Source organism: Lissotriton helveticus, chromosome 1_1 (genome assembly GCF_964261635.1).
Source record: "Lissotriton helveticus chromosome 1_1, aLisHel1.1, whole genome shotgun sequence".
Classification (NCBI taxonomy): domain Eukaryota; kingdom Metazoa; phylum Chordata; class Amphibia; order Caudata; family Salamandridae; genus Lissotriton; species Lissotriton helveticus.
Window position 1 is genome coordinate 151452382 of NC_136057.1, and position 24089 is coordinate 151476470.

Sequence of the window (24089 nt, forward strand, 5' to 3'; positions counted from 1 at the left end):
GAAGCTTCCAGGGGGTAGTTGCCGTTACAGGGGGGATCTCCCAGAGCACCATGTCCCGCTGCCTAAGGAGTTTCCTGGAGGCAATGCTGACCCGGCTACACCATCACATCACATTCCCGACCACCCAACAGGACTTGAATCAAACCAAGCTTGCTTTTTGGACTGGGGTGAATGTGTGACATTGATCCACATTCTGTCCATCACTGTTGTGTTTGCAATTACTGCTTTTTACAACATTGCGCAATTCCCACATGTAATCGGATGCATTGACTGTACCCACATCCACATCTGCCCACCTGCACAAACCGAATACATGTACCGGAACCGCAAGTCCTACCACTCCCTGAATATCCAGATGGTGTGCAACGCTAAGACAATCATCACGGACATAGTGGCACAATACCCGGGGAGCACACATGACTCCTTCATATTCCGGCACAGCGGCATGCACACATGACTGGCTAGGGGAGACTTTGGCGAAGGACACCTTCTAGGTAAGTACAATTGCCACCAAATATTACATTGTGACCATGTAGCTGCGCATAAAAGGCACTCACCCTCTGCTCCTTTCATTTAGGTGACAGCGCCTATGGTCTCCGTGAGTACCTCCTCACCCCATACCTCAACACTGCCACACCGCAGCAACGGCGTTACAATGCTGCACACATCCGCACAAGAAATTGCATTGAGAGGACATTTGGGCTTTTGAAGAGCCGATTCCGCATACTCCACAAGACTGGTGGGGCCCTCAAATACCAGCCTGAGGTCTGCTGCCGCATCGTGACCGTGTGTGCAATACTCCACAACATTGCTACCAAGCGCAGGATACCTGTAGAGATCTCTAGCAGTGAGTCGGAAGGGGACATCCGCCCACCTGCACATGTGCATCATGCACGCGGGGAGAATCCTGCTGAGGGACACAGGCGCCGCAACCAAATCACAATTAACTGTTTCTAGTGCACCCACTCCCCTCACCCAACACTTCACTCATGCATGACAACAGAAATAATGACATGAGTCTGATTAACTGGTACTGAATAAATATTATTGTTTTAATCACAATAATGTGGCATTTTTCTTAAAGTTACATGAGAGCTGTATTTACTCATACATCCCCATGTATGTGAGGAGGGCATGCTTGTTTCATCAGCATGGCCCTGCATGGTACACAATGAATTGTCAGTGGCGCCTCCAGGCGGACGCTCCCAGTCGCCTTTCCACCTCTTCCTCAGCATTTGCCCGTGAGGCAGCAGTGGGCCTGGTGCTGCAGCGGAGTACTGTCACCAGTGGCACCGACAGGCTGCTGTGGCTTGAATTGCCCTCACTTGCGTCATCCCCCCCACCTGCCTGGCCATGGCCAGTCGCCTGCAGACTCTGCGCTGCAGTGGTGACTTGCTCCAGTGCCCTAGCGACATCCTGGCAGCATTGCACCATTTGTACTTGCATCGCCAACAAGTGACGTGATAGTTGGGAGGTGGCATTCCCAATAATGTGGTTCCAGCGTGTGTACGCAGGCAGGCGGGTCAGCAGCTGGCGGTGGCGGCGCCGGTTGACGTCCCGCTGGGTCAACATGGCCTGGGTGTTTTCCTCGACTGCCGCGGTCATCCTCTCCATTCTGTCAGAGAGCTGTCCCACATTCCGTGCAGTCTTGTGCAGCTGCAGGTGGATGGCTGCAAGGTGACGTGCCTGCTTTTGGTGTACGCGGAGCATACGATGCTCAATTGATAGGCCAGGTACCCATATATTCACACCCCTGCCGGCGCGTGGTGTTGTGTCACGCGGCTCCCTCACCAGTCCGCTTGACTGTGATCTCACAGTGGCTGTGCGCCTTGTTTGCTTCCGAGCAGCAGCTGTAGTTGCCAGCGCCTGTTGCTGCTGGGGTGGCCCTGTCCACAGGGGCAGGTGGTGGTACTACTGCTGGTGCTGGTGCTGGCCCTGATGGTCCTGGTTGAAGGGAAGGATGGACGTCTCCCTCGGTGTCCTCGGGATTGTCGTCTATTTGCAGGGCCTCACTATCAGTGCTGGGTTCTTCAGCGCCACCTGTGATGTAAAGTGGACGTTGATTAATGACATGTATCTTGCACATGGAAGGTTGCTACATGCATGCAGGCTAGCATTCCCTGACTGGCTGTAGGATTGACTCTCACTGGACAGGTCTGGCTGTATGGGGCTAAATGGAAATTGTGGTCAGGCTACATGTCCCACAATGCAATAGGGCTTTTCTGGTGTGCATGGGCTGCATGATTGGGGTTTCTAATGGGTAGCTCTGGGGTCATGGCCATTGTTAGGGGACAGGGTCGCAGTCGCATGGCACTTTCTTTTTTTTTTGCAGATTTTTGCAGAGTTTTATATAGCGCGAACTAGACCCAAACCGAATCAGGTATCAGAGCGCTTTACATATTTTCCAGTTACGTTACATGAGGACACACTTTCATTTTTTTAGGCACGGGGAGATTAAGTGATTTGCCCAGAATCACAGGAGGTTTTTGGCGTCATTACCGAGACTCGAACCCAGATCCCCAGGTCCGAGGTCGAGCGCCCTAGCCATTAGGCCAACTCCTCTCCCTTACCTTGGAATTCTTGGGTGGGTCGGGAGGAGTCCAGCCGGGTTACTCCCACGCATGCCTCGGGATTAAGGGTGTCCTCCACGAGGTCCTCCAGTGGGGTGTTGGGTGGTACGGTGGGCTCTCCTCCTCCAGTTGCAACACGCTACCCCAGCATCTCTGCAATCCTTTCCTTGGCACGCCCTCTGAGGTCATACCACCTCTTCTTCAAGTCATCTATGGAGCGCTGGGTCACTCAAACTGTATTTACTTTGGCGCGGATGGGCATCCAAATGCGCCTTTTCTCCGCCTCAGGCACCCTCCTTGAGTCCTTCCCACCCTCCTTGAGTCATGGTCTTTGCTCACTCCCTCATTTAAGAATTCCAATTCTTGCTCAGAGAATTTGATTTTACGTTTCCTTCGTGTGGAACTGCTCCCTGCTGCTTCCTGGGACATTTTCTGCTGTGGGTTGTCTCCTGAATTTGAGCTGGAGGTGGTCTGGAGTGGAGCTCTGGCCAGTGTTGCTTCCACTTCAGGCTCAGTATGCAGAATAAGGGAGGGAACTGCCTGCTTCCTGGTTGTGATGTCATCACTGTGCTCGAAATGCGACTTCCCGTTTTTGCGATCTCGCAATTAGCGAGATCGCAATTTGCGATTTCGGTAATTGCGAGATCGCAACTTATTTTCAGAAAAAGGCCGATTCTGCTAATTATTTAGCGATTTGAGCAAAATCGCAAACGGCAATTGCGGCCATTTGCGAATCGCTTTTTTTGGTCGCATTTGTTGATGAATCCCATTCTGCAAATTCTAAATTGCGATTCGGTATTTCTCGCAATTTATAATTCGCAGAATTTGGGTTTGATGAATCTGGGGGTAAGATGCATATTCTGTCTGAGAGTAGTACTGGATATTTCTATACTTTCAGGGTGTACACTGACAGGGTATAGACCCTCCTGGTTGCAGTCAGTGAGAAGATTGTGTGGGAACTTGTTAGAGGGCTTTTTAACAAATATAATTTATACGTAGATACCTTCTACGCTGGTGTGCAATTGTTCGAGGAATTGTGCAAAGTGGACACTGTTGCATGTGGCACAATCCACTCTAACCATAAAGGGTACCCTAAAGAGTTTGAATGTAAAAAGCTTCAGAGGGGACAGGATAGATGTCCACATGCTGACAACTATTCATGATGAAAGTACTTCACCTGTGACTGGGGTCAGGTTGCTGAACTGTGCAAACCTGTGTGCATTTTACACTACAAAAAGCGCATGGATGGTGTAGATAGAGTAGATCAGAAGTTGGAGCCTTACACTGCTGTTTGTAAGCCATTCATTTGGTATACGAAAGTGGCTGTCCATTGGTTTCATTTGGCAACCTTGAATGCTTTTGTTATATCCAAGGATTGTTCCCCAGATCCAAAAATGACTTTGTCGGTTTCAGCAGTCTGTAATAGGAAGCCCTGTTGTAGTGGAGCAGGCAAGTGTCCCCAGAGTGTTGGAGCATGTGGCTAGATTACATTACTCCCACACCCAAACAATCTTTCACTGTAGGAGATGTAGAGCCTGTGTCCATAGAGGCGTACAAAAAGAGACTTGTATACACTGCCCCGAGTGTCCTTCTAATCCTGGGTTATGTGTGCCTGCATGTTTTAGGTTTAAGATCTTTTTAATATTATTATACAACAAGGTACAACAATTAGCCCACCTACATCCATTGACCAGTGGGGAAACATCAATTAAAGCTATAACATGGGAGGGCAAGGGAGGAAGAAACAGAAGGAATACCAGTCAAGATAGGCTATGAGAAGGTGTGGGTGTGTGCTGACAACCTAAGTGGGACGAGACACAGGTTACACAAAAGGAATGGCGGGGGGATCTGAAAGAGGCAAAGGGCAACCCACCATCTGCCAGTTTAGGTAGTCATACAGTCAGGGTGGGTCAGGCAGTGAACCTACAGATATATTGGGCAGGTCAGTTCGCTAAATTCATCTGACAGGTACCGGACGCATGGCCACCATGTCTTATCAAACAATGCCACTGCTGTCAATTTCTCCAGTCCAAGCAATTTCCATAGTTTGTGCAGCCAGTCCAATTGTATTGGGATTGCCTATGAGCCCCAACAGGAGAGCAGGATTTGTTTGGCGGCTCCCAGGGCTAAAGAAATGGCAAGCCCCATTGCAGATTTTAGGGGGTACATCAAAGGGTTAGAGAGTCCCAGCAAGGTATAGCTGGGAAACCTGTGTAAGTCTGTGTCATACATTTCATCCACCTCAGCTAATACCTCACTCACTCCAAAAGGAACTTATTTTGGGGTAGTTTCAAAGAATAGGAGTGAAGGTGCCAGTCTGTCAGCAGTGCTGCCAACATGTACTGTCCCCTCCAGCTTTCCACTGGGAAACCCAGGCCGGTGTAAAGTAACAATAATGTGCAATTTTAAGAAACATTTCTGTGCTGGAGGAACTACGGTCGAAGCACAGAAGTGGTGGATAATATTGGACTGTTCTTTATCAGTAAAGGTGTGTTTGCATTCTGCTTTTCAATGATCTGTGCGGAGCAGTGAGATATCGATGAAGAAGAGCTTATCAGAAGAGCGGGTAACACTCCTTATTTCCTGCACATATTTCTATCCCTTTTTTTTTCATCTGTGGTATTCTTGGTGGTTTAAAAAAAAGACAGAATTCATTTTGTGTAAGACTGCATTCCTAGTCATCGAGGTGGAGGCAGGAGAGGGTAGGATGCCGCTGATGCATTTAAACAGCACCGAGTTGTGGACGTGCAACAGACATGCACAGCTTTCACGCCTAAGTGGCCCCCGATAACCACCCAGGCTTATAATATTCTAGCACTTCGCTTAGAGCACTCCATTCATGCTTCACCTGACCCCTGAGGACCTCTGGGGTCGTACACCGTGTCCTATGTGTCACTATGTCTACCCTCTTGACTGTCTACCTATGTGCCCCCCTCGTATGCCTCGGTCTGATCCTGTAGCTATTTCAAGGGTAGGCGGCAGTCGAAAAAAGGAGCTCTCTGCTGTTCTTATCGTTTTCCAATCTCTGGATGAACCTGCCCTCAAATTTTTTTATCTTTTGAGTGATGGGGGCCAGCATGTGCTCTTTTTGAAGGAAACCTGGATGAAATTAGTCTTCCACGCTGGACACTGCTCTGGCTATTCCAGAGGGGTATTCCTTGGTTCAGATTAATAGACGCCCTAAACAAGGGCGCGAGGGTGTCAATAGCTTTTTTTTAATACTTTTTATTAACCATAAACAATATACTTCCATTAGAGATGTTACAATACATTCTGCAGTGGAGCTGCATATACAAAAGGTAGCAACATTCGTAATGCACAGTTCCTCAGGATCCGAAATGTCCTCAATGCGATCGTGGATGACCTGAAACCACCTGCACCGTGATGAAAGGTTCGTTTTACAGTCGACAAAGGCAATAGCTTTTACACGAATGTATGACGTTACAACGCATACATTCACAACGCATGCCATCACAACGCAACTTTTACAATGCAAAATCCATTACAACGCATGCCATTACAACGCATGCCATTACAACGCAGATGCTATTACAATGCATGCCATTACAACGTAAGTATAGGTAAGTATTTAATTTTATAAATATTAATTTATTTTTAATTAAATTACAAAAATTCTTTATTAATTTATTTAAATTAATTTTTATTTTTATTTAATTTATTTAAATTTACTATTCTAACTCCTTGGGAGTGTAATAGTAGGGTAAATGTTGGATAGTGTAGGGGTTAAAATTACTATTCTAACTCCAGGGGGGTGTAATAGTAGGGTAAGTGTTGGATAGTGTAGGGGTTAGAATTACTATTCTAACTCCAGGGGGGTGTAATAGTAGGGTAAGTGTTGGATAGTGCAGGGGTTAAAATTACTATTCTAACTCCAGGGGGGTGTAATAGTAGGGTAAGTGTTGGATAGTGTAGGGGTTAAAAGTACTATTCTAACTCCAGGGGGGTGTAATAGTAGGGTAAGTGTTGGATAGTGTAGGGGTTAAAATTACTATTCTAACTCCAGGGGGTTTAATTTTAATAAATTAAATTACAATTAAATTTAATTAAAATATTAAAAATTAATAAAGTAAATTAAATTATAATTTAAAAAATATTAAATGTAATTAAAACATTATAATTATTTTAAATAAATTGATTTAAATTTCATAAAAAATATTGAATAAAAAATAAAAATTATTAAATATTTTAAACAATTTAAATAATTTTAATAAAGTAAAAGATTTATATTTAAATTAAATACTTACCCATACTTACGTTGTAATGGCATGTGTTGTAATAGCATCTGCGTTGTAATGGCATGCGTTGTAATGGATTTTGCGTTGTAAAAGTTTAGTTGTAATGGTAGTGCGTTGTGAAAGTTGCGTTGTGATGGTTGTTTCCCCTTTTAAACAGCCTCTTTTTTTTTTTTGTGTCCTCATTTGCCATGCCCTTAATATAGGAGATACCAACCACCTAGCGAGTCCTTCACTTTGGAGCCAAGCCAAAGTGCTTTTCGTGCCCTCTTTCCTGTACCAGGACTCAAGTTATTTTAAGGGTGGGAGAGAAATCCCAGAAACTTGAGGAGTTTGAGCTGACTCCATCTAGGTATATTTCAACCTGTAGGACCAATATCATATCGAGGCCAGACCCAGTCCAAGGAGTGTTTACGGCATAATCATAGGACCCGGGGAAGAAAAAAAAAAAAAAAACCCGGATTCTATCTCCACTCGGACAACACATCCCAAAATGCCAGATTGCGTTTGCTACATGATCTATTGAGGTCTGCTTTGGATGTTTCATATAGAGATGTGAGCCATCCAGAGTGTGAAGAGGCTGTTTTCTCTATCCAATGCAAGCAGATTTGCCTTCTTGCAAAATGGCGTAGAAGAGGAATGACCTTGCTTTACCAGTTATGTTGTCTTCCAACCCAAAGATAATAAGTGGTAGTGTAATTAAGAGTGATGTATTCAGGATGGAGTTTAAAGTGGCCTTCACTTCTTCCCAAAACCGACTTATTTCAGGACAGTCCATAAACATGTGGACGTCGGATGCTCCCATAAGATTACATTTGTTACATTTTTTGTCAGGAAGGAATTTGGAAAGTTTTAGTGGCGTGATGTATGCACGGTGTACTGAGAAGAGATGATTTCTTCTTAACCATGATGGTTTTACAATCTTATGTAGAAGGGCAAAATAATTTAACCACTTCTTCTCACAGTGGAGGCCAGTTACTGTCCCCCATAACTGATCTGGGAGGGTAAAATCTCCATCAATTTCTTCAAGGATCTGCCAGTACCATAAAGCTACCTCCTTTCTTCCCGCTGGTTTTTCCACTAGCTGTTGTTCCAAAGAGCTTACTTTCCCAAGATATTTGTCTTTACTGCGCTGGGCTCTCGTCCAACTATCCAGTTGAATGTACTTAAATCTGGACAGTCTAGGACCGGTGTGGTCGTATAACTCGTCCCATGTAATTAATGATCCCTCCTTCAGTAGTTGACCCCATCTTGAAATCCCTGCATGTTCTAGTGTGAATGACAAGCTATCTCTCATACATAGTGGAAGCCCAGGGGATTCCCAAATTGGGGCAAAGTTTGAGTAGTAAGACAGCCCCAGTCTTTTTCTGATGATAAGCCAAGTCTTAGACCATGATTGTAGTATTTTAAGTTTGATTTTTTTGAAAAATTTATGGCTAGCAAATTTAAACATAAACCCGTCCACTGATAAGTTTGCCCCAATTAACATGGCTCTATACATTGACCCATTAGAAAGGTTGGTTGGTGTTTTTAGAAGCATCCTAGAGTGTGTCATCTGGAAGGCCCAAGCATAGTATAATAGGTCAGGCAAAGCGAGACCTCCCTTCTCTCTTCTCCTCCTCAGCTTTTTCCAGGCGAGTCTGGTGGATTTATAATTCCAAATAAAGGAGTTGATTTCTTGTTGGCTTTTTTCAATTGTTTTGAGATCAAATGCCAAGGGAATAGCGCTGAAGGAAATGATAAATTTTGGGAGGATACACATTTTAACTAGGTTTACTCGACCTGTTATGGAGAGTGGCAAGTGTGACCAAGATCTCAACAACTTTTTACTCTCGCTGTGGATTTTGTCCAGATTGGTTTGACCAATGTTGCCCACTTCTTGAGTGACTCTTATTCCAAGGTACCGCATGGAGGTTGAGACGTTTATCCCCAAGTGTTGTTCTGGAATATTCCATGTCATAATTTCGGTTTTACTCGAGTTAATATCGTAACCCGAGATATGCCCAAATTCCTTTCCTCACTGTATGACTACCGGAAATGCTGTTGTTGGATCAGATGTGAAAATCAAAATGTCATCAGCGTATAGTGCTACCCGCCTCTCCCACTCCCCGAAACTAAATGACGGAATATTGGCCTCTGTCCGCAGAACCTGGGCGAATGGCTCGATATATAGGTTGAAGAGGAGTGGGGAGAGCGGGCAGCCCTGCCTTGTACCTCTGGTGATATGAAAGGCTTCCGTCAAGACACCATTAACCAGTAGCCTAGCAGAGGGGGCACTGTAAAGTTGGAATATCGCTCTACAGAATCTACTTCCAAAATTAATTTTTTTAAGGACATCCTTGAGGTAGGGCCAATTAACCCTATCAAACGCCTTAGTTGCGTCTAAAGTTAGTGTGGCCAAGGGTAGGGAAAAGGCTGATGCAATGTCTATGGCTCCTATCAGATCGTGGGTTAGTTCTGATAGTTGTCGACCTTTGATGAAGCCTTTCTGATGTTGATGTACTATATTGCCTATTACGCCACTCAGTCTTGTTGATATTATCGTTGTGAAGATTTTAGAATCGTTGTTGAGCAACGATATGGGTCGATATGACCCACATTCTCGGGGAGATTTGCCTGGTTTCGGAATAAGCACAATTGTAGCTTCCCCCCATGTATTTGGCAGTGGGTTTCCTTCTATTAAAATGTCATTAAATAGAGCCATCAACACGGGGGCGATAACATCTTCCAGTGCTCTATATATCTCCCCTGGGAGACCATCTGGGACAGGCGCTTTCCCTTTTTTGGATTGACGTATTGCTTTCCTCACCTCTTCCTCTGTTATCTCGCTCTCCAGGGATTTACTCTGTACCGTTGAAAGGGCAGGGAGCAATATTTCTTTGAGCCATCTGTCCCTTGCATGTTGGTCGTTGGGAAGGTCTTCTTTATAAATTGCCTCAAAGAAATCGTAGAAGGCTTTACCTATATCTAAATTAGAAGATCTTACTGTAGCCTCCCCCTCTACCTGAATTTCTCTGATATATTTGAGAGCTTGATCAGATTTTATTTTCCAGGCCAGAACTTTCCCGGCGGCTTCTCCAAATTCAAATTGGGAGATCTTACTTACTTCCCACCTTTTGTTTATCCTTTCTTGTAGAATATTTTCCAGTTGTATCTTCTTTTCAGCTAGTGTTATCTGCTCCTGTGAGGTTGCCGGGAGTGTATCAATTTTTTGTTCTAATAGTCTCATTTCCTGCTCCAGGTTGGCTACTTTATCTCTGTATATTTTACGCCTATAAGAGGCTCTGTTAGTAATCTGACCTCTCAGAAAGGCTTTAAAAGTCTCCCAAACTACAGCCAAGACTGAAGAGCCTAAATTTAGATCAAAGAATATTGAGGACTCTGCTGCCAGGAACATCTTATTTCTTCTCTCATCGCAGTTATAGAGGTAACAAGAGCCTCAAGGGTGCTGCCTACTCCTAGTTCCTCCTGCCCCCGGTCTGCTACCTCCTGTCTTACCTCCTTTCCTGATGTTAACACAGTGTGCCCCCCTTCATCTTCCCGCCGCTCCTGTGGGTTGGGTGCCTCACTTGCGTTACTAGCCTCTGGGAATGTTGAGCGACTCAACGGGGTGGCATTTAAGGGTGACTTGGGTTCAGGCACGGGGCTCCCTAGAGGAGCCGGTGGTAATGTCCCATCCAGACTCTTGGTGGGGAGATGTCCCTCCCCTAAAGCAGCTTTTAACATATCCTCCTGTTTATCCTGTTGTAGACCTAGGGCCTCATTTATGAGGCCTTGCGTCAGTTTTGCGCTTCCGATGCGTCACTTTTTGTGACGCATCAGCGGCGTAAAACATGCCTCCAGTTGCGCACTATTTACAAAGTGACGCATCTAAGCAGATGCGTCACTTTGTAAACCCCTGCGCTACATTATACCTACGTCAGGTATAATGTATGCAGGGTGGGCGTTCTGACCCAAGAAAGGGTCATAGAAATGACGCAGTGAAATCTATAAGATTTCACTGCGTCACTTCTAGGACGCCGTTGCGTCAAAATCTTATGCCTGCCTCACAGCAGGCGTAAGACTGACGCAGCCCCTTTCACATGGGGCTTGCCCCATGTGAAAGGATACATTGCTGGAGTTGCGTCACTTTTGTGACAGACTCCAGCAATGCGTCACTTTTGCGCTTACAGATACGTCAGAAATACTGACATATCTGTAACTCCTTGCGACATGATGCATCATACATTAAATATGACGCATCAGGTATGTCGCAAGGAGTGCGCACTGAGAAGTGACGCATCGCTGCTTTCACTCAGCGATGCGTCACTTCTCATAAATGAGGCCCCTAGAATTTTTGATGTTGCCATGTTTTGTGGAATTTCCAGTACCTGGGGTATGGGTTTAAAAAAGGTCCGCAGTGATGGAGTAATGCCCTTGGAGGCCTTTAGGCTTTTATTTTTTGGGGGCTTTTTCTGTTTTATGGTTTTGGCCCCCTTAATTGTGGCAGCTCTCCTTGATTCTGCTGCTTTTGCTTGATAGTCCAGCTCCTTTGCTATATCTTCCCCCAAACTGCACTCTGGAACCTGTGTTTTTTTCACCAGTATGGCCCCTCTGTGACCGCCCCTGGTTTTGCTCCTTGTTACTCTTGTTTGGGGGTCTGCATCCCCAACTATCCCCCTTAGGTTTGGCACGTCACTGCTTGATTCAAGAATTTTATTTTTAACTAGTCGAGGACCTCTCACCTCTTCTATGTGAGCCGCCTCCCCGTCTGGTGTCCATGCAGGTGAGTCGTCAGCTGGTTGAAGCCACGGGGGTCCGGCGTCGGTCGACTTTCTTCCCTCTCCTTTTCCGCTGCCGGCAGCAATACAGCCCCCAGCTGCGGCCGCTCCGTGCCGAAGCTCCACGGCTGCCCGCCTCCAACTCGGAGGATGGGGGGGAGCCGGGGAGAAGTCAGCAGTGGGCAAACACATCCACAAGCCCAGGTACGAAGAAAAACGATTCGAGAGTCTCGGGAAGTGAAATCCGCTATCTTATCCAATCTTTTGTTGTTGTTCAACAAATGTATGCGATTGGCAGCTCCATGATGAGCGTCTTCTACTGCGCTGCAGCAAGGGTCTCAGAGGGCTGCTCGGTGCGTGCGGTCCGCTCTAGCCGGCGGCCGCCATGTTTTCCCTCTTACAGGCTCTACTTTTGAGCTCAGTGAACCTAAGGGAGCGGAGACTCTCGGTTACCACCTCACACTCTCTGCCCAAACCTCCTTCTCAGGATTATTCATTTATCATCCCCAGGGCTCTGCAGTGGATTTTATTGATTCTATTGAACAAGACTTGGCCTCTCACCTACTTAAATGGGCCAATTTGACCGTATTAGTGGATTTCAATTTACACGCGGCTGACCCTCAGTCCCAGTCTACCTCTATGTCTTTGATTGGATGGAGAGCAACCAACTGAAATGCAATGCAGAAAAAAATGAAATTATTAACCCTGGGCTTAAAACTTCGCTACGCTGACTAGTACAGTACCAAAACTGTGCTTAATCACTCAGCAAAGCATCTAAATGATCAAAATTCTCAGATGCTTTCAAAAAGCAATTTTACATACTTAACAGCACATAAGCAATTCACAAAAATGAACTTTAACAATGAAAACAATAGGTAATGAGAGAGCTGATGATTTTGGGGTCCCCCCTAACCTAGGGGGAGCTGATCTCATCCCATAATGCTTTGCAGGGCTTTTGGTGGGGAATGTTTTTTTGCCAATAACTGTGTTTGGGTTTGTCCTAAGAGGATGGGACCACAACTAAATTGTTCAATAAGATGTGCTTTTTTGTTTTCAAGGCATCTGTTTGGTACTCTCCCTAGGTTAGGGAGGATCCCAAAATCATCACATCTCCCACTGCTTGCTAACTTTTCAGTTTTACCATTGTGTAAGTATTACATGCAATTTTACATATAAAAATAGGGAACCTTATTTTATCATATCTGGTCATGTACAGGAACGTTCTGCAATTATTTTGCAATTTTTGCACAGTACAGACAAATACACAGTGTCTTCAGCTACGCTATGCAGACTATGTGTACTATGCAAAGGTTAATGTATAGTACGTGAAGCTACGTGTAGTGTTGCTATGCAAACTACGCCCAGGCTTAGAAATGATCTCCTTCTGGTCACCTATGTCTAACTGGTGGAAGATCTTTGGCGCTTTGCATTACAAGCCCCACTTCCACCTTCACCAATGGTAAAAAACGTAGGAGTAAAACTGAATAACGCCCTCTCTATGAAGGCTCAGATCTCTGCGGTAGTAGGTCAATGCTTTAGGCTGTTGTGTACCATCACAAACTGTCTTACTCTCCTCTGTCTGGAGGTAAGTAGAGTAGTGATTCATGCCTTGATCACTATGTCCTGACTACGCGAATGTCCTGTTTTGGGTGCTGCCAAAGCCCAGGTGAAGTGCCTGCAGGTGCTTCAAAACGCAGCTGCCAGGCTACTTCTTTGTTTGCCTAGGCAAGGCTTCCTCAACGGCAGCCGCTCTCAAGGTTTTACATTGGTTGCCCATTAAGAAACGCATCCTCTTCAAAGCATTAGTGATGGCCTACAAAACAGTGTTCTCCTCCAGCCCTCGATATCTGGCCAATAGATTCACTCAGTATTTTCCCTCCAGAATGAAGCACTCCACTTCCGCTTCTCTTTTAGTTATTCCACACTATAAGGGGGCTCAAAGGGGCGTTAATGCCTTTTCTTTTTTGGCAGCCAAGGCATGGAATGTGCTACGCTGTGAGCTGCGGTTGACTGCTTCTGAGCTCATCTTCAGTAAAAGACGAAAAACCTGTTATTTTTCTGGGAATAAGTAGATCTTCTGGTATGGGGTTGTGCATCTGGACTGACCTGTTAGCGCCGGGACACTAAGGAGTAGCCGTGTGCTCTATAAATATGTCATTTATTCAAGGAGTAATTTCTTGATCGTCGTGAGAGGTCTACCAGCATGGAGGTGAATAAGGGGCTGTGATAGCAAGTGGTGGATGGTCGTGTCCTGCCAATGTGCAGCGATGGGAGTCCGTAAGCCAATTGGACTTGAGAAGAGTTCATAAGGCCATCTACATCAAATAAGTCACCCTTTTGCAATTGGCCACCTGCCATGCAGTAAACGCTAAGACATGGAGTACGGGGCGGAGTCTGGATTCCCTATTATCGGTGTCTGGGGCAAAATAAGAGTGGATAGGCCCCGTTGGAGTTGCACCCTGTCCCAAACTCCCATGTTGGCTAAGAGTACCGGTGAAATATAGACTCCGGCTGGCCCTTCCAAATATGGATCTCAGCCACTGGGTGATCGATAAAGCACCAGTGCTTTTCAGTGTTAGGCTGAGACTACTCCACCATAAAACGGAGTTGTGCTGCCTGATAGTTGCACACTAGATTGTGGAAGAGGTGTGGCGCCGCGGCCAGGGCGACTGACGCTGGAATCTGGGGACCACAGTTCGATCCCCGGCTCCGGCGGCAGGTTAGCCCAGCACCATGTGACTCTGGGCAATAGCTCGCTTAATCTTCCCGACGGCCCCCAGCGCCTAGAGACCCTCACGGGTGATTGTGCGCTTTACAAATGTGGACTTTACTTTACTTTAGATGAAAGACACAAAGTCCTCCATCCAATTGAGACAGGTATGACTAGGTCTTTGCCATCCAGACCTTCTTACTGTCCCATATGAATTCCCATATAAGACGCTCCAACCTATCAAGCATCTGTGGGGGGTGAAGAGGGTTGGAGTGGCAAGTTTGCTTATCATATAGAATCTTTGGTAAAACTGTCATCTTGATGGCCCCTAAACATCCCATTCATGAGAGCCATAATGCTTCCACTTAGATAGATTAGAGCGAATGATCGCCAGGGGTGCAGCATAGTTGTGCTCTACAGTATGTCCATCTGTTGGGTATCTCTGCAGACCCAGGTACCCTTTCCCATGTGAGACCCAAGTGAACAGGAATCCAGTTTCAAGCTGAGCTTGATCAGCCTTAGGAACAGTGAGTTTTGGAATAGCTTTTCTCGAGATTTGGTTTGAAGCCAGAGGCCCCACCAAAGGGCACCAGTTCTCTCATCACTGCTGACAGGGAGTCATACAGGTTTGATAAAAATAGTAACAAATAATCAGCGTATAGCATTGCTTTGTGTCCCCTGGCCCCTAAGGCTATCCCTGTGATGTTTGGGTTATTACGTATCCATTCGGCAAGGGGCTCCATATACATGGCAAATAGTAAGGGTGACAGGGGACAGCCTTGTCAAGTGCCCTTAGAGCGTTGAATGGGCTAGGACAACATCCCATTAACCCTCACCATTGTCCTAGGGGAAGTATAACTACACTGGATCCACCGACGGAACCGTGGACCGCGCCCACACCAAGCGAAAATATGGCCAGTGCACCCGATCAAAGGCTTTCTACACATCAATAGAGAGCAGAAGGGCTGGTGTACAGGAGCACTGCATCTGGTCTAGGAGATGAAAGATACGTTTTGTGATTTTGGTCTGGTCAGGGTTAACCAGGCCTTGCAAGTAGTGAGCCAGTCTATTGGCCAGAACGTCCCTAAAGATCTTAGCACCCATAATTAGTAATGAAATATGCTGGTAGAGGGAGCAGCGTTTAGGGACCTTACCGGGCTTAGGAATTACAGTGATCATGGCAAGTTGCATTGTGTCTGTCAGGGTACTGGTGATGCTAAAGGCATTGTATAACCTCGCCAGTATGGGGGCTAGCAATGGGCCAAATGTTTTACAGAAGTCTGCACTATACCTATCATTTCCAGGTGCCTTACCAGATTGTAGATGTTGTATAGCCATAAGAACTTCATTGGGTGTAATGTCTCTATACAAAATGGAAATATCTTTCTGAGGGATGCAAGCTTCAGTGGAAAAATGTGATGTGTCTACGTTGCGTTTGGCACTTGGCCTACCCACACAAGTGAGGCACCATTTTACACATATATATATAGATATATATATATATATATATATATATATATATATATATATATATACATATAGATATATATATATATCTATATATATATATATAATATATATATATATATTCACTGAAAAAAACATAGGTTATAGACCATATATAGTTAGGAATTAGCATTTAAAAAACCTTATTTTACTCACACAAAACCATTGAAATTCCATATATAGTTAGTTGCACTAACTATATATCGCGCACCCGCAATCCACTGCTGATGATGTCACATATTACATCATTCATGACATGGTCAGTGACATCACTGATGACATCACTGATGACATCTCAAATGACATCACTGATGACATCTCATTTGACATCATTCTTGTGCTAATACGATAAACCTCTTCAGACTCTAATATAACCTTAGATACACTCAGTGTATACAGACACTCACACACTGTCACTCATCCATGGAGTTACTCACACACCTAGTCAGTCATGCAAAGAAATAATCTCACCTCCATTTCCTCAACTATACAGTTATACACACCTTACTTATTCAAACATATACTAACACATATTTACTCTCTTATACAATCCCTGATACAAGTTCACAATGATCCATACAGCCACTCACACATTCAGTGGCTCTCATGCACAGTTATTTATATATGCCAACTCTCACATGTACTGTGTTTTACATATGTACTTACTATGACATGTAGCATTGAGATATCCATTCACTCATCAATACACTCATGCACACAGTCAACCGCCCATGTAGCTGTTTCCACATGCACTCTTGAACTCATACACCTAGTGAATCAACTGCTCACACATCTATACACAGAGTCACACACCTCTCAGCCACCCCCACACAAACTCAATCTCCCATACAAATACTTGGGCAACCAATCAATAACACATATAGCCTCTCGTATAGCTAATGATCAACACATGCAGCAGTTTACATCACAACAGACATACTGATGCACACATTCAGACAGTTTAGTCACTAACCCATGCATTTAGTACGACACATTTATTCACTCACTCATACACTCAGTCACGCACCTACTAAATCCTTCATCCAGACACTTATACATCCACTCAATCTTCAATATATCAAACATATTTAAACTTTACAGAAACACACAGTCACTGGATGATGTCATCAGTGATGTCATCAGTGATGTCATTTGAGATGTCATCAGTGATGTCATCAGTGATGCCATTTGAGATGGCATCAGTGATGTCATCAGTGATGTCATTTGAGAAGTCATCAGTGATGTTATCAGTGATGTCACTGACCATGTCATGAATGATGTAATATGTGACATCATCAGCAGTGGATTGCGGGTGCGCGATATATAGTTAGTGCAACTAACTATATATGGAATTTCAATGGTTTTGTGTGAGTAAAATAAGGTTTTTTAAATGCTAATTCCTAACTATATATGGTCTATAACCTATGGTTTTTTCAGTGAATTTTCAAGGTTTTGTAAATGCTAATTCCTAACTATATATGGTCTCTAACCTATGGTTTTTTCAGTGAATTTCAATGGTTTTTTAATAGCAAATATCATAAGCTGTCGAATGTCAAGTACGTGGTAAGTAAAAACATTTTCGTGTTTATGCACACTGATCTGCTTTGAATGCTGCCCCCCCTCATTTCTATTAGGAGTACTCTCTCTTTGCAGATAGTGAAGGGTAGTTAACGCAGGCCTTTGCCCCCATTGTAATCCGTCGTGCCTGCTTCTTTCTCCATTTGATTGATTGTTATCCAAGCATTTACTGTTTTAGAATTGGTTCTCTTTGGTTCATTCTCTATTTACAAACAAGCACAGAGTCGCAATACTCTGTTTAGTCTTTGCAGATAGTGAAAAATCGTGTAAAAAAACAAAAGGGATCGAGCAAAATCAGTAGGCCACTAATAGGATCTCTTTTTGACCTCGCTAAAATAGAAACATTAGAAACAACCCCTCACGAGAAATACGAAACTAGTGAGATGAACTGAGCTCCACACCATGATGGCTGCAAGACAGCTCGGCTCCGCCACCCACCCCGCCCAAAATAACGATAAACTCTATGCAAATATTACAAATATATACAACACACCAGTAAAGTAACAGGGTAAATCAGTTTATTAAATAACTATTTACATAACTATTTTATACTTTTTGTTGCCCGATCCGGCTAGCTCAATCGATCGAGCATGAAACTCATGCACTCTGATAGTTCAAAGTTTTGAGGAGTGCTTGTTAGACTGTCTGAAGCTTATTTGCACCTGCTACAGCTTCACTATTCTCAATGTAAGTGGGGGCTGTATGAGGACGTGACTGCATTTGAAAACAATGTGATGCGGTGCCTCCCTGAACCGCTTGACGGAGGCCCCCGAGGGACGGTGTGATGGCGCGGACTCGGAGGGGGCGCTTGGCTCCGGCCCCCTCCCCAAGTCGTGTTGCCCTGGTGTGGCCTGAGATCGCCCCCGACATAGGTGGCCGGCTCCCGGGGTCAAGCGGAACTTTTTGCCTTTTGGTGACTCTTCAATTCTTGACCTTGTCCCACAATCCGTTTAACCTGAAGACACGCTGTAGTGGGGCGCCCCTTTACCGTTTCAGTTGCCATTCCGCCCGCTTTTGCTACACTGTGCCTCTTCCGCTATTCAGCTGTTTACCGCCCGCTCTTGCGACTACAGCGTTTCGCTCACCATGTAGTTGAGTTGCTCCCGCCCTTGCGGTGCAGCGATAGGCGGCTGCCACAGGACTCTCAAAATGACGGCCGGCTCTTCAGATTTGGGCGTGGTCCACTAAAATGGCCCTGCGACACCTTGGAACTCGGACGCTTGTCTGCTAGGGCTTGGGCTCCATTCTCGAAAGCGTCCCCTCAGCCTTGAAGATTCTACAAAAGTCTTGGGGGCCCCCGACTCCCGCAGGCTTCTGGTGGGGAGCGGCTGCCATGATTGCTCGTGGAATGGCCACGACGGAGCCACGAGATGGTGGTGCTCTCATGCTGATGCCAGCTTCAGTCTGAAACATCCAGAAACACTGTAGACTACCAATTCGATCAGTTCCGGTAGCGCCCCAACGTGACCCGGTAGAGAAGAACTTGCCCTCCCCTCTTTGACTGATGGTTCTTGTTGCCTGTCCCTTCGGTTGTCATTTAACAGAACTATTTAGCCTGCTGAAAGGGGTTGTGTTCCGACCGCTGGTTGGTGGAGACATTTTGACTATATTCTGGACCTGCGTTGTCGCGTAATGCGTCATATGACGCGCCGCGTTAGCGCATCCGGAAGTGCTCCAGTGCGCGAAGCGCAGCTTCCCGGAAGCGATCCGGGGCGCGGCGCGCAGCGCGTAACGTAAGCATAACAGGTCATGTGACTTGTTAATAAAACTTTTCATTGGTTCATTTTACTTTTCTTATTCTAATGATGAAAGGCTTGGTCATATGACCTAAAAATTACACTTTTTATTACTTTCGAACATTTTTTTTTCTTAAACATATATGTTATAATGTTCCAAGCTAATGTACTTTCCCGGAAAATTTACAACTGTCCTGCAAGTAAAATATATTCTTTTTTCGAGAAAAAGGGTGTTTCTTCGTCCCATGACGGAGCCGTTGAGCAAAAGAGGCTCGGCCTGCTGTCTTAGTCGCCGATACGCCTGAATATCAGATTCTTATCGATCACTTTATGTTGCAGGAGTAGAAAACACAACAGCCCTTGACCATTTATCTTTACTGCGTTCCTGCGTACTATACCTTTTACCCTTCATGTAATTGGACTGCTTTATTTCACTTGCCTTTTACTGATTCCAAAACAGTGACTATTATTAAAAACATTACCAATGTAAATACTACTACCAAGTTTTCTTTTAAAAACCTTTATTGTGAAAATGTCAGTATACAAATACGGGCCTATAACCACGTGGGCTGGCCACGGAGCAAACTGTAATCGTATATGATGAGGAGACATTTACACTGTAGAGGAACGTAACGGGCGGGCCATTAGGTTGCAAGAACTAAGGTGTCTAACAGTTGCGGAATCGGTGGACGTACATTTTATAATTAAAATACGACAGGGCCAGTTACAATAAAATTATCTAGATATACATTTGCGGGCAAGTACCATGGGTGACGTTAATTCGAACTTTCAATAGTACAGTAATCAATAACACATCAGAACTTAATATCAATAGGTATGTCGAAATATTCAATCAATTCTCGTCCCCGCCCGCCATGTGCTTCAAAACTGCATACGTATCTCGTGATATCAAGGTTGTGCAACCAGTACACAACAAGGAGTTACGAGTCCCATTTTTTCCGGCGCCATTTTGGACAAGGACGGGCAGGTCCAGGATATAGTCAAAATGTCTCCACCAACCATCGACTATGATGATGTTCATATGCTGTCTTTATTAGAGTAACACTCATCTGTCCACATGAAATTAATTTGCCACAATTACCATAACTATATTTTTTTTCGGTTCCTCTGGAGAGTACATCGTGGCAGATGAGGCAGGTAACGTACCGGGCATTTACCTTTTTTGCATGTAGAGGAAAGGAAAAAAAATTCGAGCGTCCGAGTTCTAAGGTGTCCCAGGGCCATTTTAGTGGACCAGGCCCAAATCCAAAGAACAGGCCGCCATTTTGAGAGTCCTGTTGCAGCCGCCTGTCGCTGTAGCAGCAACAGCGGGCGAAACTCAGCTAGACGGCGCTCCACTGAAGGAACATAGACTTGCTGTGGACCTTTCATCTTTTCAACACACACCAGTGCGGCAACTTGCTAGACACCACCTTGGTGCCATCCGGATCTCGGCGCCCCACTGCAGAAGCAGTGCCTCCACATGGAGGGAGAGACTCGTTTGCGCCGCCTCCCCCCCGCTTCTCAGAACTCTCAACTATGACACCACCTCGGTGCCATCCGGATCTTGGCGCCTTGTGCTGGTTCCGACCTATTCACACATCGGTCCGCTACTGACGCCACCTCACAGGCCAACGGGGCACCCCACGCCGACTTTCGGCGCAGCATTGTAGGATGGCCACACCAGTGCGGCAACTTGCTGGACACCACCTCGGTGCCATCCGGATCTTGGCGCGTTGTGCTGCCTTCGGCCTATTCGCCGCAAGTGCGCACGCAACTCAGCTGCATAGCGAGTGAAACACCAAGGGGCGCCCCACTGCAGCCGAGGAACCTCCATCTTGGGGGCGACGCACAGCATCACATTGCTTTCCAATGCAATCAGATCCTCAAACAGCCCCCACTGACTGACGCGAACTCACAGGCCAACGGGGCGCCCCACGCCGACTTTCGGCGCAGCATTGTAGGATGGCCACACCAGTGCGGCAACTTGCTGGACACCACCTCGGTGCCATCCGGATCTTGGCGCGTTGTGCTGCCTTCGGCCTATTCGCACATCGGTCCGCTACTGACGCCGCCTCACGTGCCAACGGATTTTCTACGCTTTTTATAGCCCTATGCCGCATAACAGGTCATGTGACTTGTTTATAAAACTTTTCATTGGTTCATTTTACTTTTGGTTTCCTAATGATGGAAGGCTTGATCATATGACCTAAAAATAACACTTTTCATTGGATTAAAACATTTTTTTTTCCCAAACGATGAAAGCCCCACCTTGTTTCTGGATGTTTCAGACTGAAGCTGGCGTCAGCATGAAAGCACCACCATCTCGCGGCTCCGTCGTGGTCATTCCGCGAGCAATCATGGCAGCCGCTCCCCACCGGAAGCCTGTAGGAGTCGGGGGCCCCCAAGACTTTTGTAGAATCTTCAAGGCTGAGGGGACGCTTTCGAGAATGGGGTCCAAGACCTAGCAGACAAGCGTCCGAGTTCCAAGGTGTCCCAGGGCCATTTCAGTGGACCAGGGCCAAAAAGGAAAGAGCCTGCCGCCATTTTGAGAGTCCTGTGGCAGCCGCCTATCGCTGCACCGCAAGAGTGGGCGCAACTCAGCTGAATGGCGGATTTTGGCACAGTGTACCAAAAGCGGGCGGAATGGCAACTGAAACGGTAAAGGGGCGCCCCACTACAGCAGACGAGCCTCCACCTAAGGAGGCCCGTTCACGCCGCCTCACCCCCCCCCCCCGGGCGCCCCACGCCGTTATTCGGAGCAGCATTGTAGGATACCAAAACCAGTGCGGCAACTTACTGGACATCACCTGGGTGCCATCCACATCTCAGCGCGTTCTGCTGCCTTGGGACTATTCGCACAACAGACCGCTACTGACGAGGCCTCCCCCCGCACCCCCCGGGACGCCCCACGCCGTTTTTCGGAGCTGCATTGTAGGATACCAAAAACCAGTGCGGCACCCAGGTAACATCACCTGGGTGCCGTCCAGAACTCAGCACGTTGTGCTGCCTTGGGACTATTCGCACAAAACACAGCTACTGACCATTGTTGCTTCTTTTTTCAATTTTTTTTTTAAATGTATTTACTGTTTTTGTTGCGTTGTATATATTTATAAGTTATTAAAGTTTTATAATCCTACTACTTTGTTGGAGTGCTATATATTTTTAATGTGACACATAATTGTAAAAACTTTGATGTAAAAAGAGGCATCCCTGGAATCTTCCGCTTCAGGCTCGGTCCCCTCCCCAATCACAATACAGGATGGTTTTCAGATAGTAGGAACGCGTGTGGTGTGACGGATCTCATCGGGTGGGGGCCTTGATCTACTGTAACTCCTTTGAAGAGGGGTGATTCTTTACAGCTGGGGCCATAAACTACATCTGCAAGGCTAGGTGATAGCCTGGTACCGGCCTGGACAATCGGACACAGAGGAAGAGGAGTGTCAGAGGGTGCGGTAGTGAATAGGGCGAAAGGGAGGTGTCGGGCGGGCACAGGGTGTGATTCTCAAGGAAGAGCAGCGCAGATGGGGGGAGGTTTATTGCCCATGCATAAGACAGAGAGCGGGGGTGACCAGTGCCTGGGGGAGATGCTTGCGAGGGTGAGGAGCCATGCTAAGGATCGACAGCGTGCAGAGAGTGGGTCTGGTCAAGGCATCTAAAATGGCTGCCGTGCACGACAAAAGTGTGGCATTTGAAAAAAGGCAAGATGGCGCAGACAATGTTTTTCAACACTTCCTGATTTCCTTCGAATCGAACGTTAACAGACGTTATCTCTCCCACACTACCGGTCCCCCTGTGCTTAAACGCCGAGATAGTAGGGACTGCATCCCGTGGAGATAGGCCGAGACGTCACTCAGCAAAAAAAAAAAAAAAAAGTCTATAAACATACAACAAGTTAAAAGTCAATCATTCTTGTTTCCTTGTAGTACGCTCCCCAGTCCGCTTTCCGTTACGCGTACCGGGCGCACCCCACGAAAAAAAACGTGGTTTTTTTTGTTTGTTTTTTACCCGCGGGGCCCTTTTAAAGCCTCCACATCAAACCTAGGGGGTCAGGGAGGATCTACTATGCCCCCTTATGGTTATTTGCCCCTTCGCTTTGGCCTCCTCTTGTCTCTCGATCCTACCGAGAGACAAGATGGCGGCCGCTACGGACTGTTTGGAATGTTTACAGACACCGGAGAGCCAATCAGCTTCGCTTCGCAAAGCTCCGTAACGCGAAAAGTACGCGAACCGGATCGCTGCCCGGAGCGCTGTTACAGATATATATCTTTTTTTGAACGTTAATTTCTCAAAATCCACTGGAGCACATATATTGAGACCTAGCAAAGGCACATCGGGCTACCAGTCCCTACAATTTTGCCAAGTTTCGTGCAAATCCATTCAGCCGTTCGGGCTAAAAGTGAGGCCAACCGCCCTATGGAAATTAACATGGGAAAAACGCGTTTTGGGACCCCCCTTTTTTCTCGGCCCCCCCTTGACGAACCCCCCCTAAATTTGCAGGGGCTGCTCAGAAACAAAATGTTCCATTTTCCTGAAAATTTCAGCCAATTCCGTCCACAAACGCCAAAGTTATTAGACATAGAATTTTCAAAAATCCCATAGAGAAAAAATCCTAAATATATATACCTACTGGCGACCGCCAGTAGGTAATATATATAGATATATATATATATATATATATATATATAGATATATATAGATATATATAGATCTATATATATATATATATATATATATATATATATATATATATATATATATATATATATATATATATATATTCACTGAAAAAACCATAGGTTATAGACCATATATAGTTAGGAATTTGCATTTACAAAACCTTGAAAATTCACTGAAAAAACCATAGGTTAGAGACCATATATAGTTAGCTGGACATTTTATTGACATAAAACCAATGAAATTCCATATATAGTTAGTTGCACTAACTATATATCGCGCACCCGCAATCCACTGCT